At 40.8% G+C, this 14,734-nt stretch overlaps 1 protein-coding gene across 8 annotated transcripts in view; it reads right to left on the minus strand.

Moving 5' to 3' along the window:
• Window positions 1-12,481, minus strand: part of DYM (dymeclin) — a 381,717-nt gene extending 369,236 nt beyond the window's left edge. For 5 of the 8 annotated variants that reach the window (XR_014808552.1, XM_021092955.2, XM_021092922.2 and 2 more), the window contains exon 1: window positions 12,331-12,481. The gene's annotated coding sequence lies outside the window, so the exon portion shown is untranslated. Of the gene's footprint in view, window positions 1-12,256 lie in introns of all 8 variants that reach the window. The other 3 variants (XM_084965413.1, XM_084965391.1, XM_021092904.2) reach the window with 1 other exon arrangement.
• Between the last annotated feature and the right edge of the window lie 2,253 nt (window positions 12,482-14,734).

Genomic DNA, 14,734 nt, shown 5'->3' on the forward strand with positions numbered 1-14,734 from the left:
ATAGCACCTTGAACCCTAGTCACTAAGCACAGCATGAGAGCTCTTTTTTCTCTATAATCCTAGAAGTCTATCTCCACCACTCATTTGGAATTTATGTAATCTTCTAATAATGCCTTATTTCGCTGACTCTTATAATACTGCTATTTAACTTTTCGGATCAGTTATTTCCTCAAGTCAATTTTACTATCATGAGTGCTAACACTTTGAACAAGAAATGATGTACTCAATATTTTGTATTTAATTTGTGAAATATCTGAGACATAAATAAAAGTAAATCTCCTTTTTTATGTGTGCTGTCTCCTGATTTAATAAGTCTTAGCTGGAAAGTAACCATGAGTGGATCTAAAAATCCATGATATCCAAATTCTATCCTGATACCCTACAAACATGCAAATAACACTCTAGTGCACTTTTTCCCACCTTAGGCTGAGAATCCATAAACTATGAACTATGTTTCAGAATCACCTGAATACATATATATGTGTGTACACATACACATATTCATTTGGACTCAACAGACCTTAAGGTGAAACCTCGGGAGTTCCCATCTTGGCGCAGTGGAAACATATCTGACTAGGAACCATGAGGTTGCAGGTTCGATCCCTGGCCTCACTCAGTAGGTTAAGGATCCGGTGTTGCTGTGAGCTACAGTGTAGGTCACAGATGCAGCTCAGATCCTGTGTTGCTGTGGCTGTGGTGTAGGCTGGCAGCTGTAGCTCCGATTAGACCCCTAGCCTGGGAATCTCCATATGCAGCCAGTGCAGCCCTAAAAAAAAAAAAAAAAAAAAAAAAAAAGTGAAACCTCATCACTAAAACAAGAGTCCAGAGAAGAGGGGGCAACAATCACTGGCCAAAAGTCATGTTAAACACTACAGGTGCCATTAGTCCATCAAGTAATGGAACATTCTCTAAAAGGTTACTATGTTCCAAGTGTACTTAAGTAAGTACAGTTCCATATTCCACTCCAGTGAAATGAGAGTGATGAAAATAAAAAGAGATAAGCCCACAAGTATAGGATCAGAGGAGGTGTGAACAATGGAAAGGTGATAGGGGTAGTAACTGAACTGGCAGAGCTGAGGAAGCCCCCAACGCAAATGCCTGCCAAAGGAGATGCTAACAAGAAGGAAGCCAATCCACCCCAGGAAACCCTGGGAAGGTGAAAGAGCTGGAGAAAAGCACCACAGAAGATGGGCAAGGAGTGGGGCTCAAGTCCGTGAGTCTCTCCCCACAGAAGGAGACCATGTGCGTGCTCTCTGGAGAAATCTGACTGGAGAGACTCTGGACTCCGAAGCCAAGTTTGGAAAGGGTAATGAGGATGAAAACCAGGGGAATGAAGTTAGAGGCTGACTGCTACACAGTTACCCAGTGGGTTTCCCAGCTTCCAAGGCAGGAGATTGAGGATGTTTCTCAAGAGAAACTGAAGGAGGACCCAGGGAAAAGATAGACTCCCCTCACTTAAAAAGCTGGTTTGATGTTCCCTCATGGCTCAGTGGGTTAAGGATCTGCTGTTGAAATTTCTGTGGCTCTAGTTACAGCTGTGGCACAGGTTCAATCCCTGGAACGGGAACTTCCACATAACTTGGGTGTGACCAAAAACATAAAAAATAAAAATTAGAATTTCCCGTTGTGGCTCAATGGAAACAAACCCAACTAGTATCCATGAGGTTGCAGGTTCGATCACTGGCCTTGCTCGTGGGTTAAGGATCCGGCATTGCCCTGAGCTGTGGTGTAGGTCGCAGACACAGCTCAGATCCCGAGTTGCTGTGGCTGTGAGGCAGGACAGCAACTGCAGCTACGATTTGACCCATAGCCCAGGAATTTCCATACGCTGCAGGTGCAGCCCTAAAAAAATAAATAAAATTCTGGCTTGTTACCTAGAGCAATGCCCACTACTCATCAAAATCCACTCACACAGAGAGCTTCCAATCAATGTTGGGAGTCTCAATCTTAAGAACAGCCCACCAAAAATTATTAGGCTTGTGAGGAAAACCTCCAATATGAAATAAAGGAAAAAACAAATTAATCAGAAAACAGATGATTCTAAGAAAAAATTTTAAACTAATATTCTAGGAGAGATAATAAAAACAATAAGTGCAAACATTTATGTGGCACCTACTATGTCCCAGATACTATTCTAAGTGCTTGACACACATGGACTCATTGAATCCTCACCACAACCAATGAGGTGGTACTGCTATTACTTTCCCTGCCTAGATGATGGATTAGCAAATTATGACCCAAGGGCTAAATCCAGCCTGCTGTATGAGGAATGATTTTTTACATTTCGAGTGGTTGAAAAAAAAAAAATCAGAATTTGTGACACGCGAAAATTATATGAAATTGAAATTTCAGTGTTCACAAAATTTTATTAGAACACAGTCTCATTTATTTACATATTCTAAAGCTGCTTTCATGATACAACAGCAGAGTTGAGTAGTTACTACAGAGACTATATGTGTGCACTCATCCCTTTATACTGCTACTTAGTGACTACAAATCAATGACACGTGACCAGAGAGCATTTCAAGTGTCATGCATACTGCCATACTTTGACATTTTTAATTACCAGTGTATCTCTCACATCCAAACAGAAAGAAAGTAGACTCTGATGTCACATATTTTTTTTCTTTTTTATGGCTGCACCTGAAGTGTATGGAAGTTCCTAGGCTAGTAGCTGAAATGGAGCTGCAGCTTAGGCCTATGCCACAGCCACCACAACATGGGATATGAGCTTCATCTGTGACCTAAACTGCAGCCTGCAGCAACACTAGATCCTTAACTCACTAAGGGAGGCCAGGGATCAAACCCACCTCCTCAGACACTATGTCGGGTTCTTGGTGCACAGAGCTACAATGAAAAGTCCCGACGTCACACTTTCAAGTCACAGTGGAGTGTAGATTTTTCTGTTTTTTTTTTTTTATTCACTTTTCTACTGTACAGCAAGGTGACCCAGTCACACATACACATTCCTTTTTCTCATATTATCATGCTCCATCATAAGTGACTAGATAAAGTTCCCAGTGCTATACAGCAGGATCTCATTGCTTATCCACTCCAAAGGCAACAGTTTGCATCTATTAACCCCAAATTCCCAGTCCATCCCACTCCCTCCCCCTTCCCCTTCAACCACAAGTCTGTACTCCATGTCCATGATTTTTTTCTGTGTAGATTTTTTTAAGTCTAATTAGATATCAAAGCATTATGTTTATCATGTAATAACATCACACCTGTGTAAGAAGAATATAACTAAGGTAATAACCTGACATGTCCCATACACAGCACTCACTCCCAACTCATGAGAGCAACAATCAGGAAAATTAGAAATTTAAAACAAGGCAGCCCCCATTGTGGCTCAGTGGTTAATGAATCCGATTAGGAACCATGAAGTTGCAGGTTCAATCCCTGGCCTCGCTCAGTGGGTTAAGGATCCAGCATTGCTGTGAGCTGTGGTGTAGGTCGCAGAGGCGGGCTGGATATGGCGTTGCTGTGGCTGTGGCATAGGCCAGCAGCTACAGCTCCGATTAGACCCCTAGCCTGGGAACCTCCATATGCCGCAGGTGCACCCCTAAAAAGACAAAAAAATTTAAAACAAGGTATTTCATCACAAGCAAACTGTGCTCCAAAAAATAAAAAGTGAAAATGACGCTGCAACCAGTAAGATTCGAAATAGCTCATTTGTTAACCAAGCAAGAAAAACCATTTACCAATCATGAGTTAAATTGTTTGATTACAGAAAAGAAATGTGTCCATAAAAAATAAAACATCTTTGTCTTGCAGTGAAAATAGCTGCTCAAAGAACAGTCTGTACAAAACAATCATAGCCATGAATGTTTTCCAAAACAGTTGAGAAAATATTAATTCAGTACAACCTGAAGCAGAATTTGCTAAGATGTATAACAATAGATGTTGGTAAAAAAACAAGTGTGAAGCAGAAAAAAAGTTTCACTGGACTAGCTTACAAACCTTGTGAAAACACTTTTAAATAAAAGCCTGTTCATTATTCTTTGAACTATCAGCAGGTATTCTACATAAAATATTTGAATCCGTTATGTGTTATTGAACCCGTAGTGTCAACAGTTATGAACTTAACTGTCAGTTCCATAAAATTTTTCCCAGAAATAAAAGTTGAATACCCTGATTCATCCTACCACACAACAATTCTGAACAAACCCCATCAATCACTGTTATTGAACACTGAGCACTGAGTGGCTTTGGAAATTAGTATTCGCTGCAGATTTGATAAGATTTCACAAGGAATTCAACCAAAAATTAGAAGGCCAACAGCACTTATGTTTAAAACTTATATGGAGGTAAAGTAATCTCAAGAACAACTGACGATGAATCACAGGCAATGTCAAGCTGCTTTATACACTTCCATAGCTGTTAAATATCAAAATAAGACTTGAGATTTACAGTCCCATACAAGTATGTAGTAGATATATTTCCCAAAGTCAAACTACAGTTCCAGCAGCATTTTTCAGACCTCAATGCAAGTATAGAAATACTATCTACACTTCAAAAATCATTTAGCTGTGCGACAAGGAGCTTCTACATAACCCCCAATTAGAAGTGATCAGTTAGTAAAGGATTTGCTAAAAGGTAAATATCAAGAAATGAATCTAACAGAAGTCTACAGATGCTGTCCAAGCAATAAATACGCTCCATGAAAACCATATGTTCAGAGCAGAGCATTCAAATCAACTATACCTTAATAAAAATTTAAAAAATTTAAAAACCATATGTTCACAGACCGTTACCAGTATTTGGCAATAGTTAACTGAGCAAAAAGATATATTCAAAGATGAAATACATAAAATCTCAATAGAAATCAGCATTCAATATGAACATGTGTAATTAATTTTAATGATAGAGAACAGCAACTTTAAACTCCAATTAAGTAAAATGCTATCCCTTCTCCAAAAGAGCGATTTCATTCTTCCCATTAGCAAACCTTTATTACAAAAAAAATTCTCAACCATTATTAGTATTATATTTTTAATTTCATCAATAAAAAAAAATTCCATGAACTAAGAACAAGATATCATAAAAAAAAGGAAATAATTAAAGAACAAGAAAAGACACTTCAAATTTAAAACTGATTTAAAAATTCAACAGGAGTTCCCATTGTGGCACAGCAGAAATGAATCTGACTAGTATCCATGAAGACATGGGTTCAGCCACTGGCCTCACTCAGTGGGTGCGGGATTCTGCATTGCTGTAAGCTGTAGTGTAGGTCTCGGATGGGTGGGGCTCAGATCCTGCACTGCTGTGGCTGTGGGGCAGGCCAGGAGCTGTAGCTCCGATTAGACCCCTAGCCTGGGAACCTCCATATACTGTGGGTGTGGCCTAAAAAGCAAGAAAAATAAATAAAAAATTAAAAAAATTTTTTAAATGAAAACAACAGAGAAAAGACAAGGTCAAGGAAAATCCCATAATAAAGAGCAAGAAGACAAAGAGATGGAAGGCAAGAGACAGAAAATAAGACCATTTAGAAGGTCTTAATAGATTAGTAATAAGAGTCCCAAACAAAACAAAGTTAGGTCAAGACACTGTCAAGCTGGGAACTGTGAAGGTCTGAGATTGTACTTTACCTGTGCAGTAACAAAGACAATAAAGCCTCTGAGACGGCAAGGGGAAAAACAAAACAAAACAAAAAAAAAACCCAACTCACTGCTCACAGTAACAGCAGTAGCCAGGGTAACATCTTGCATCAGTTTCCTGGGTTCCAATCCCCACAGGTCTTTCAAAGTATTTGGTAAAAATCAGCAATATATTCATGGAAAAATAAGCAATAGCATTGAGGGGCAGGGAAACAAGGTAAACTACTCAGCTCAGCAGTGATATTTATGCAGTCATGATGATAATGCAAACTGAACACTAAACAAACTAAGAATTCTTAAGTATCTGTATTGGAAGGACTGGGAGAGAGGGAGGAGGAGGAAGACCTTATCTACCATAATAGGAGACAGTAAGTATTACTTAAACCTGGTAAGTCACAAAATAGCCTTTTTTTTTTTTTTTTTTTTTGCTTTTTTAGGACTCAACCTATGGCATATGGAAGTTCCCAGACTAGGGATGGAATCCAAGCTGCAACTGCCAGCCTACCCCACAGCCACAGCAATGTGGAAAATAGACATTTAGACATTATTTATAAACACAGTTAAAAGAGGTTATCTCTGGGAGTTCCTGCTGTGGCCCAGCGGGTTAAGGATCCAGTGTTGTCTCTGCAGCAGCTCAAGTTTGACCCCCAGCCCGGCACAATGGGTTAAAAGGATCCAACACTGCCCTAGCTGTGACATAGATCACAGCTGCGACTCTGATTCAATCCCTGGCCCAGGAACTCCATTTGCCATGGGTAGGGCCAAAACAAATAAATAAAAGAGATTATATCTGGGAACCAGCTGAAAAGGATAACTAAGGTAGGGTACTACTGAATTTTTTATATTATTATAAATAATTCATTATCTTTTCTAACAGTTGGCAAGGATTACTTTTAAGTAAAAATATTAACTTTTAAATAGATTGGAGAGAATGTGCTTTACTACTGCACAGTCATTGATTCATATAAACAACTCAATGTGCAAATATCAAAGAATAGTGCAGGCTTGAAAAAACAAACTAGCAATACCCAAGCTACATCACACTGGTTACGTAAGGACAAGGACTCTGTCAATATTTCCTGAGTGCCCACTCTGTAGCCAGTACAATGCTATGAGCCAACGTTAAAATTGCAAAAGATGGAATTTATTTACAGTTGAGTAAGAGATATAGATAAAGCAACATGAAATTATAATATGGCAACTACTCAAAACTCAGTGAAAGTTTTCCAGAGGTCATGCCCTAAATATAAGTAAGACCTGAAAGATGGTCCAGGTTGGGTGTGGAGTTCAGAAAATGTTCAAAGTAAAGAAAAAGGCATATATGTAGGCCTAGGATTAGGAAAACAGGCAGGGCCCATTCAAGAAAGTGACAGCAGCTCAACAAATCTGGAGTACAGAAGGAAGCAAAAAAGGCCAGAAAACAAGCCAATGCCTGATGGGGAGACTTACTAAAGGGCATGTCTTCTACTGTGCCCACTAGAACCATAAAATCACAGGCATCCCCCATCAGTCTTCCTCTATACAATGACGATTTCAATTTATCTATGTCTAGTCCAGAACTGTCTTGTGAGTGACTCTTGTCTGTGAGTGCCAGACCATTTATCTGAGTGTATGACATAATTACCATCTGGACCCAGAAGTCAAGGGCCACACCCGAGGGTGACAGAGTTAGAAGCTAGAAAAGAATCTGGATCCTTAATGACAGTGGAGCCACCATACTAGCCCTGAACTGTCTACCTCTGGACTTCTTTTACATGAGAAACAAACTAGTAACACATTTAAGCTAGTGTTTTTATGCTACTCAGAGCCAAAGCTAATCTTAACGGACACAAGAGGCTTTGAATGTATGTATTCTAAGAAGGTTGCAAGAGACCTTCTTAAAGAACTGTCAAGGTTCAGTGATTGACTTCATCTACAAAAGAAATTTAGAGGATTAGGGATCCAGCATTGTCAGTTCTGTGGCACAGGTTTAATCCCCAGCCAGGGGAACTTCCGCATTCCACAGGAGTGGCCAAAAAATAATAAAAAAGAAATTTATTATCATCATATGACATACAAAAAACTGCTTTTAATTCTTCTAATGTCCTTATTGGAGAGTTACAGCCACTTGTGGTGTCTGCTTTTCTAAATTGAGATAATTGACATTAATATTAGTTGCAGGTATATATAACACAATGATTAATGCAACTTGATTGTCACAGTCTAGTTAACATCCATCAGCACACATAGTTAATTTTTCTTGTGTTGAGAACTTCTAAGATCCACTCTTAGCAACTTTCAAACATACAGTCTCCATGCTGTACATGACATCCCCAGGATTTATTTATCTTATTACTGGAAGTTTGTGCCTTTTGACTACCTTCATCCATTTCACCTACCCCCACTCCTCACCTGGTATCTGCATTTTTAAAGGACATGACAAAAACTTAAGAAGACATCAAAAAGCACTACCAAATGTCCTTAAAGGAATGGAATTTTAAAAAGCTTCTCGTGAATAAGAGCTAGTTGTAAAACTGTTCTCAACCCCAATAGATTACTTTGTCTAGAAAGAGATAAACATAAGGATAATTTAAAAGTTTTTAGGAGTTCCCGTTGTGGCACAGTGGTTAACGAATCTGACTAGGAACCATGAGGCTTCAGGTTCGATCCCTGACCTTGCTCGGCAGGTTAAGGATCCGGCGTTGCTGTGAGCTGTGGTGTAGGTCGCAGACACTGCTCGGATCCCACGTTGCTCTGGTTGTGGCGTAGGCTGGCAGCTACAGCTCCGATTCGACCCCTAGCCGGGGAACCTCTATATGCCATGGGAGCGGCCCTAGAAAAGGCAAAAAGACAAAAAAAAAAAAAAAAAAAAAAAAAAAAAAAGTGCAAGCAGTTTTTAAGTAGCAGTTCAGAGCATTAAGCTCAACTAAGAACCTCACTAAGGAAAATAAGCTTAAAGATAGGCACAGATGTTTAACAATTCCCACTACACCTACTGTCAGCGGTTCAAGAAAACACACCACCATCAGAGAGCCAGCACCTTCATGCCTGGAGACAGTCAGGACCTTGAGAGGAAGCTGGAAAGTGGAACCCTCTAAGGAAGCAAGATACCCAATTATAGGACTTCCTAAAATTCTTTCCACTCTAAGATGCAGAGTCTTCTCTCCATCCTGGAAAGGGATGGCAACAGCCATCTTGCCCTTCTGCTTTTCCGGCCCACAGCACTCAACCATGCCTAGCTGGGTCCCAAGATGGAAATTCTAGAAGAGAATTCAAGCCCAAGTCTCACAGACACTCATTCTTCCTGAAAATTTTCTCTCACTTTGAGTCTTTCTGGTGAATTAGAGGTGCCTCTGTCACCCACTGGGCATGCACACCATCATAGCCCCAGACTGCTCTGTGACTTCAAGTAGTGGGTCAGCATTATATACACTGTGATTACAAGTATACAATACTGAGTTCCCGTTGTGGCTCATTGGGCTATGCACCCAACTAGTATTCATGAAGATGCTGGTTCAATCCCTGGCCTCACTCAGTAGGTTAAGGATCTGGCGTTGCCATGAGCTGTGGTATAGGTCTCAGATGAGGCTCAGATCTGGTGTGGCTTTGGCCTTGTAGGACAGCAGCTGAAACTCCAATTCAACCCCTAGGCTGGGAACTTCCACATGATGCAGGTGCAGCCCTAAAAAGCAAAAAAAAAAAAAAAAAAAAGCATACATTACCTAAAAAACATGAATACAAAAACACTAAAACAAAACATAGAAAAACTTCACATGTTATTACTTTCCTTTTTTACTTACTCGTATTTAAAGGTCTCATTTTACCAAAACCTAGCCTACAGGTGTCACAGGTATTTTCCATGTTTTTGTTTTTCGCCACCCCCTCAGCACACGGAAGTTCCCAAGCCAAGGATCAAACCCACAACACAGCATGGACCCAAGCTGCTGCAGTGACAATCCCAGATCCTTCACCCGCTGCACCACAAGGGAATTCCCCATATGTTTGTTTATAGTCACTGGAACAGTTCTAGCAGTAACCATTCCCATTGTCTACAAAGTGAAAGATGACACACTGCATTTGTAAGTGGCAAACAAAATCACCAATTTTCTCAGGTCTCAACAAAATATCTCAAAATGCTGTGGTAGGCAGAACGATCCCAAAGATATCCACATCCTAATCTACGGAACCTGTGACAAAAGGAACTTGGCAGGTGTAACTAAGTTAAGGACCTTGAGGTGGGAAGTACCTTGAATTACTCAGGTGGACCTGATCTAATCACATGGGTCCTTAAAAGCAGAGACCCCTTCTTTCCCAGCTGTGGTCAGGCTGACTAAAAAGAACGGTCAGAGAGATTCAACGCTGCTGGCTTAGAAGATGGAGGAGCGGATCACAAGCCGAGGAGTGTGGCAGCCCCTAGAAGGTGGAAGAGGCAAGGAAACAGATTCTCCCCAAGACACTTCCAAAAAGAAACATAGGACTGAAACACTGATTTTAGCCCAGTGAAAATCATTTCATAGTTCTAAAATACAAAACTTAAAATTTAAAATTTAAAAAGTTTTAATTTATAAACTTCTAAGTTTATATTTAATAAATTTAAGTTTTACTTTCTATAGTGTATAAGTTTAAATTTATAAACTTAAAGTTTAAACTTGTATTGTCTTAAGCCACTATATCTGTGATAATTTTAGAGTAATCAGAAGACGAATACATACACATTAACTAACTTCTAACAATCATCTAAAGAAGAAAAGCATAATCAAACTGCCCAAATATTCAGAGCACTATGAAATATAATAGCTATTTGTGCATTCTGTGGAAATTTCACTTCTGTTTTCCTCCTGCCTTCACAAAACTCCATCCATTAAAGAGCCAGCCAAAGTGACAATTCCTAAAACTTTCTGTAAAAGGATGAACTATACTAACCAAGAAAAAGAAACCATCAGGAAGGCAAGATTGACTGGAAATATTAGGCAACAATTAATACTGTATTTTTCAGAGAATCAAACATTAAAGTGTTTGCGCTGTTTATTCCCTTTATATCAAATGAGTACCACATTTTTTTAAAAAGTACTTCTACATATTAAGATCTTATTAATTTTTTAGGTGCGATCATTATATTTCGGGTATATTAAAAAGAGGATGACTCAGAATTCCCTGGTGGTGCGGCTAGTTTAGGGTCTGGCGTCACTGCAGCAACTTGGGTTGCTGCTATGGCACAGGTTCCATCTCTGATCCAGGAACTTCCCCAGGCTGTGGGCGTGGCAGAAAAGAAAAAGAGAGGGACTCAATCTTCTATAGACAATATACGCAAATATTTACAAATGAAATGGAGTGAGAATAGGACTGGGTGGAGCCATAGACGAAACTAAATTAACCCGAGTTACTGTTAGAGCTGGAGAAGGTACAAAGGGGTTTACCATATGACCCCATTGTGTGAAATTTTCCATATTTATAAAGTACAAAAACAAAGTCCTTGGCCTATCATACTAATATAGATTTTTTAGTGTATTTAACAATTGAAACACCTTCTTGTAACCTTGTCCGACCTCAATGGTCTGCCACTTAAGCCAAGTGCATCAATTATTCTCTAATCTCCACTCATTTTTCCCTATTTACTAACCTGATGAGTTTCAGGAAGTCACCTAACCATTAAAAGACTGTTTCTTCATCTGCAGGATGAGAATTTACAATTCCCCAGGCCAAGTTGTGGAGACAATTATCTAAGATAAACACTACAAAGCAGAGTCAGCATTCTAGAAATCTACATTATTCATAAATTTCATATGCTCAGCAGCAATCAATCACTTATTCCTATAGATCCTCTTCAATTCCACAGCCAGTTCCTCTCTTGAGCCTTCAATTCATCTGCCCCAAGGGCAGGGTCCCTCTCCACTGCCCTCAAACCCCAGTATCTTTCAGTACAGCACCTTACCTCTTCTCATTACAGGATCCCACCCAATCTGCCCCCAAGTCTATCCTGGATACTACCTTGCTGACCCTATTACAATCCTCTCACAGCTTCTCTACATTTCAGTACTTTCATCTTATCAGCTTTATTCACCCACTACTGTGCCCAGTTCCCAAACACCTGGGCTAACTTCCCTCCCTCTCACCTTTCTGTTGAAACACAATTGCTAGTTGTCAGGGAGTGGAGGAGAGGAGAATATGGAGGGACTGCTAATGGGTACGGGTTTCTTTTTTTGGATGATGAAAATGTTCTGAAATTAGATAGTTGAACAGCCCTGTAAATATGCTTAAAAAAAAAAAAAAAACACTGAGTTACACTTTAACTATACTTTTAAAGGATGAATTTTATGGTATGTAAATTACCATTAAAATGTGTATGTCAAAAAAAAAAAAAAAACTGCTCGCCCTGCCCATCACACGCCCATTTGTCACTTCAACCCCATCTCCCAAAGCATCGACTTGATCTTTGGTAACCCCCCTCCCCAACTCCTAGCCCCAGACTCGGACAGAGGCCCCTCTCACTCTGATTAACACACCCCCTCACTTCTGGACTCGAAGTGCCAGAACTGAACCTAGAATTGGGGGAAGGGGAGTTATGGGCAGCTCTCGCGGCTCAGGCACAGCCCTCCAGGGTGTCTCCGTTCCCCAACCCCCGGCAGAAGGACCCTTCTCCCCTGCCCTTCCCGGAGATGGAAAGGGTGTCCCCAAACCTGCTCTGGCAAGGGGTGCAGGCCCCAGTTGGGGCTTCCAGGGCCGCGTTGCCAGGGGCGGCGCCACAGCCCACCTGTCCCAGCCAACGGGGAGATCGGCTTCCAGCTCACAGACAGACAAGTGGGTGGCAGAAGGGACAGGACAAGCTTCGGTCGCCGCCGCAGCCGGGGTGGCGCACGGTGGTTCAGGCCTCCATGTTTCCACGTCTCCGCGGCTCCGGCTCTGGCCCTGGCTCCGGATCCTGCTACGGCTCCGCTCCCGCCCGAGCAGCGTCAGTGCGGAGGCCCAGAGGCGGGGAAAGAAGTGGGAAGCAGCCGAGAACGCCTCTGGGGACCGAAGGGCCCGGCGCGCTCCAGCTAGCGGTCACGTGGTGCGCGGCGTGTGGACTTCTGGGAAATGTAGTCCTTTGGGCGTTACGCGTTTTTCCACACTCCCGAGCCTCCAGGGCAACGGCAAAGCCGCGCGGCAAAATCAGAAGACACCGAAGCTTCTAACCCTCCTACTGGAGTCCTGGTTTACCTTGCAGCTCTTGTTCTGGTGGCCTAACTTTATTACGGTCCCTGTTCATTCCAACCCAATCATCACACTAAAGTCCAGGAATTCCTTGGAGAGCTTTGACGAGTGGGGAAATAGGAAAGTAATGTTTGACAGAGACAGAGTAGCAGGTCTAGAACTGCCTGCAGTACTGTCAGAAAGAACATGTCCAACAGGAAAGGGTCAATATGGTGCAGTACCAGAAGTTTAGAATTTGAGGTCAAGTGAGCTGAGGTTATCAGATTGACGTCCTTAAGCCCTTGCTTCACCTCTCCGGCTGGTTTCCTCATCTAAAATACATACAGGATCATGGTGATACTTCCCATGACATCGACGATGTCAGCAGTAACGCACATTATGGGTTGTTTTGTATGTGCTATACGCTATTACTTTACTTAAATAATGCTATGGAATAAATGTCACTGTAATTTCCATTATATAGTCAGTATGTGCCAAAATACTCTGAAAAGTGCTATAGAGATCTTACATATACTTTTCCAGCTTCTATTGCCAGAAAATTCGTTGAACTTGGCAGAATTATTGAAGGAAAATATACTCAAATACAAAGTACCTGGGAGCCTAGCCGAAAAGAGGTGGGCACTGCTACGAAGTGGTTGTAAACAATGCTGTGAATAATGTGTTGGTGACAGATTAAGTGGAAACAGTATGTATAGTATCTGATTTTCACATATGAATTATGTTTATAATACCCTTTATAACTGTGGGGGTGGGTGCTAAAAGGATATTAGCAATTATTATCTTTGGGGAATGAGATCACGCATGATTAAAAGTCTTTTCCTATGTGTTTTCTAATTCTTATGCAAAAAAAGATTAATTATATGTATAATTTTATTTTTAAATCACTATAGCAAAAAGAGGCACCAAAACCAACCTCAAAGTACTTTATAATTTTGCCTGTACAAAAATTACACAGTCTACCTACCCCAAAATGACCTAGCAACAATTGTAAGCATCTTTTCAGAACTAGCTTTATAGACCAAGAAACAGCTTGTTCTATTTCGAGGCAATCCTGTTTGTGAAATTTAACATCCCCTCCCATTTGTATTTTTTGCAGAGCTTGAAATAAAAAGCTGCACTAGAAACCAGTGTGCCCAGGCAAATGTCATAATGTTGCTAAGCAAATGCCATAAATCAGAGAGTAAGATTTTTTCTTTTGTCTTTTTTAGGGCCACACCTGCAGCAAATGTAAGTTCCCAGGCTAGGGGTTGAATTGGAACTGTAGCCTCGGGCCTACACTGCAGCTCACAGCAACGCCAGATCCTTAACCCGCGGCTCAGGGCCAGGGATCGAATCTGCATCTTCATGGATACTAGTGGGGTTCATTACTGCTGAGCCACAACAGGAATGCCCAAGAACGTTTTTCACAATATCTAATGCATGAATTGGAGTAGCAGTTCTTTGAAAACTACTTATTGTACATGCAATGCTCAAGGTATTATCCTTGGTCACCAACTTTCCTTACTGTCTGCACAAGAAACATGATAACTACTTCAGTGTCTAGTTAGTGCAGAAACAGTAACAAGAAAGCCATGAAAACCCTCCTGGTAAATGCAGTGGGGTATCTTGGATCAGATCCTGGAAATAAAAAAGGAAACAGTGAAAAAAAAAAAAAAAAGGAAACAGTGGGAAAACTGATGAAATCCAGATAAAATTTGGACTTTAGTTAAGGATATTGTGCCAATGTTCCTAGTTTTTGTTTGTTTTGGTTTTGGCTGAGCCCTCAGCATATGGAAGTTCCCAGGCCAGGAATCGAACCTGAGGCACACCAATAACAATACCAAATCTTTAACCACTAGGTCACCAGGGAACGCCAAATTCCTAGTTTTAACAAATGTGCTATGGTTATGTAACATTTAGGAAAACTGGGCAAAGGCTATTCGGAACTCTCTGTACCCTGCAACTCTTTTGTAAATTTAAAATAA

The sequence above is a fragment of the Sus scrofa genome, chromosome 1, assembly GCF_054392235.1.
Source record: "Sus scrofa isolate SSC_HxYL_T2T_F1_AM1 chromosome 1, Sscrofa_HxYL_maternal_Yorkshire_Landrace_v2.0, whole genome shotgun sequence".
NCBI classification, from domain to species: Eukaryota; Metazoa; Chordata; class Mammalia; order Artiodactyla; family Suidae; genus Sus; species Sus scrofa.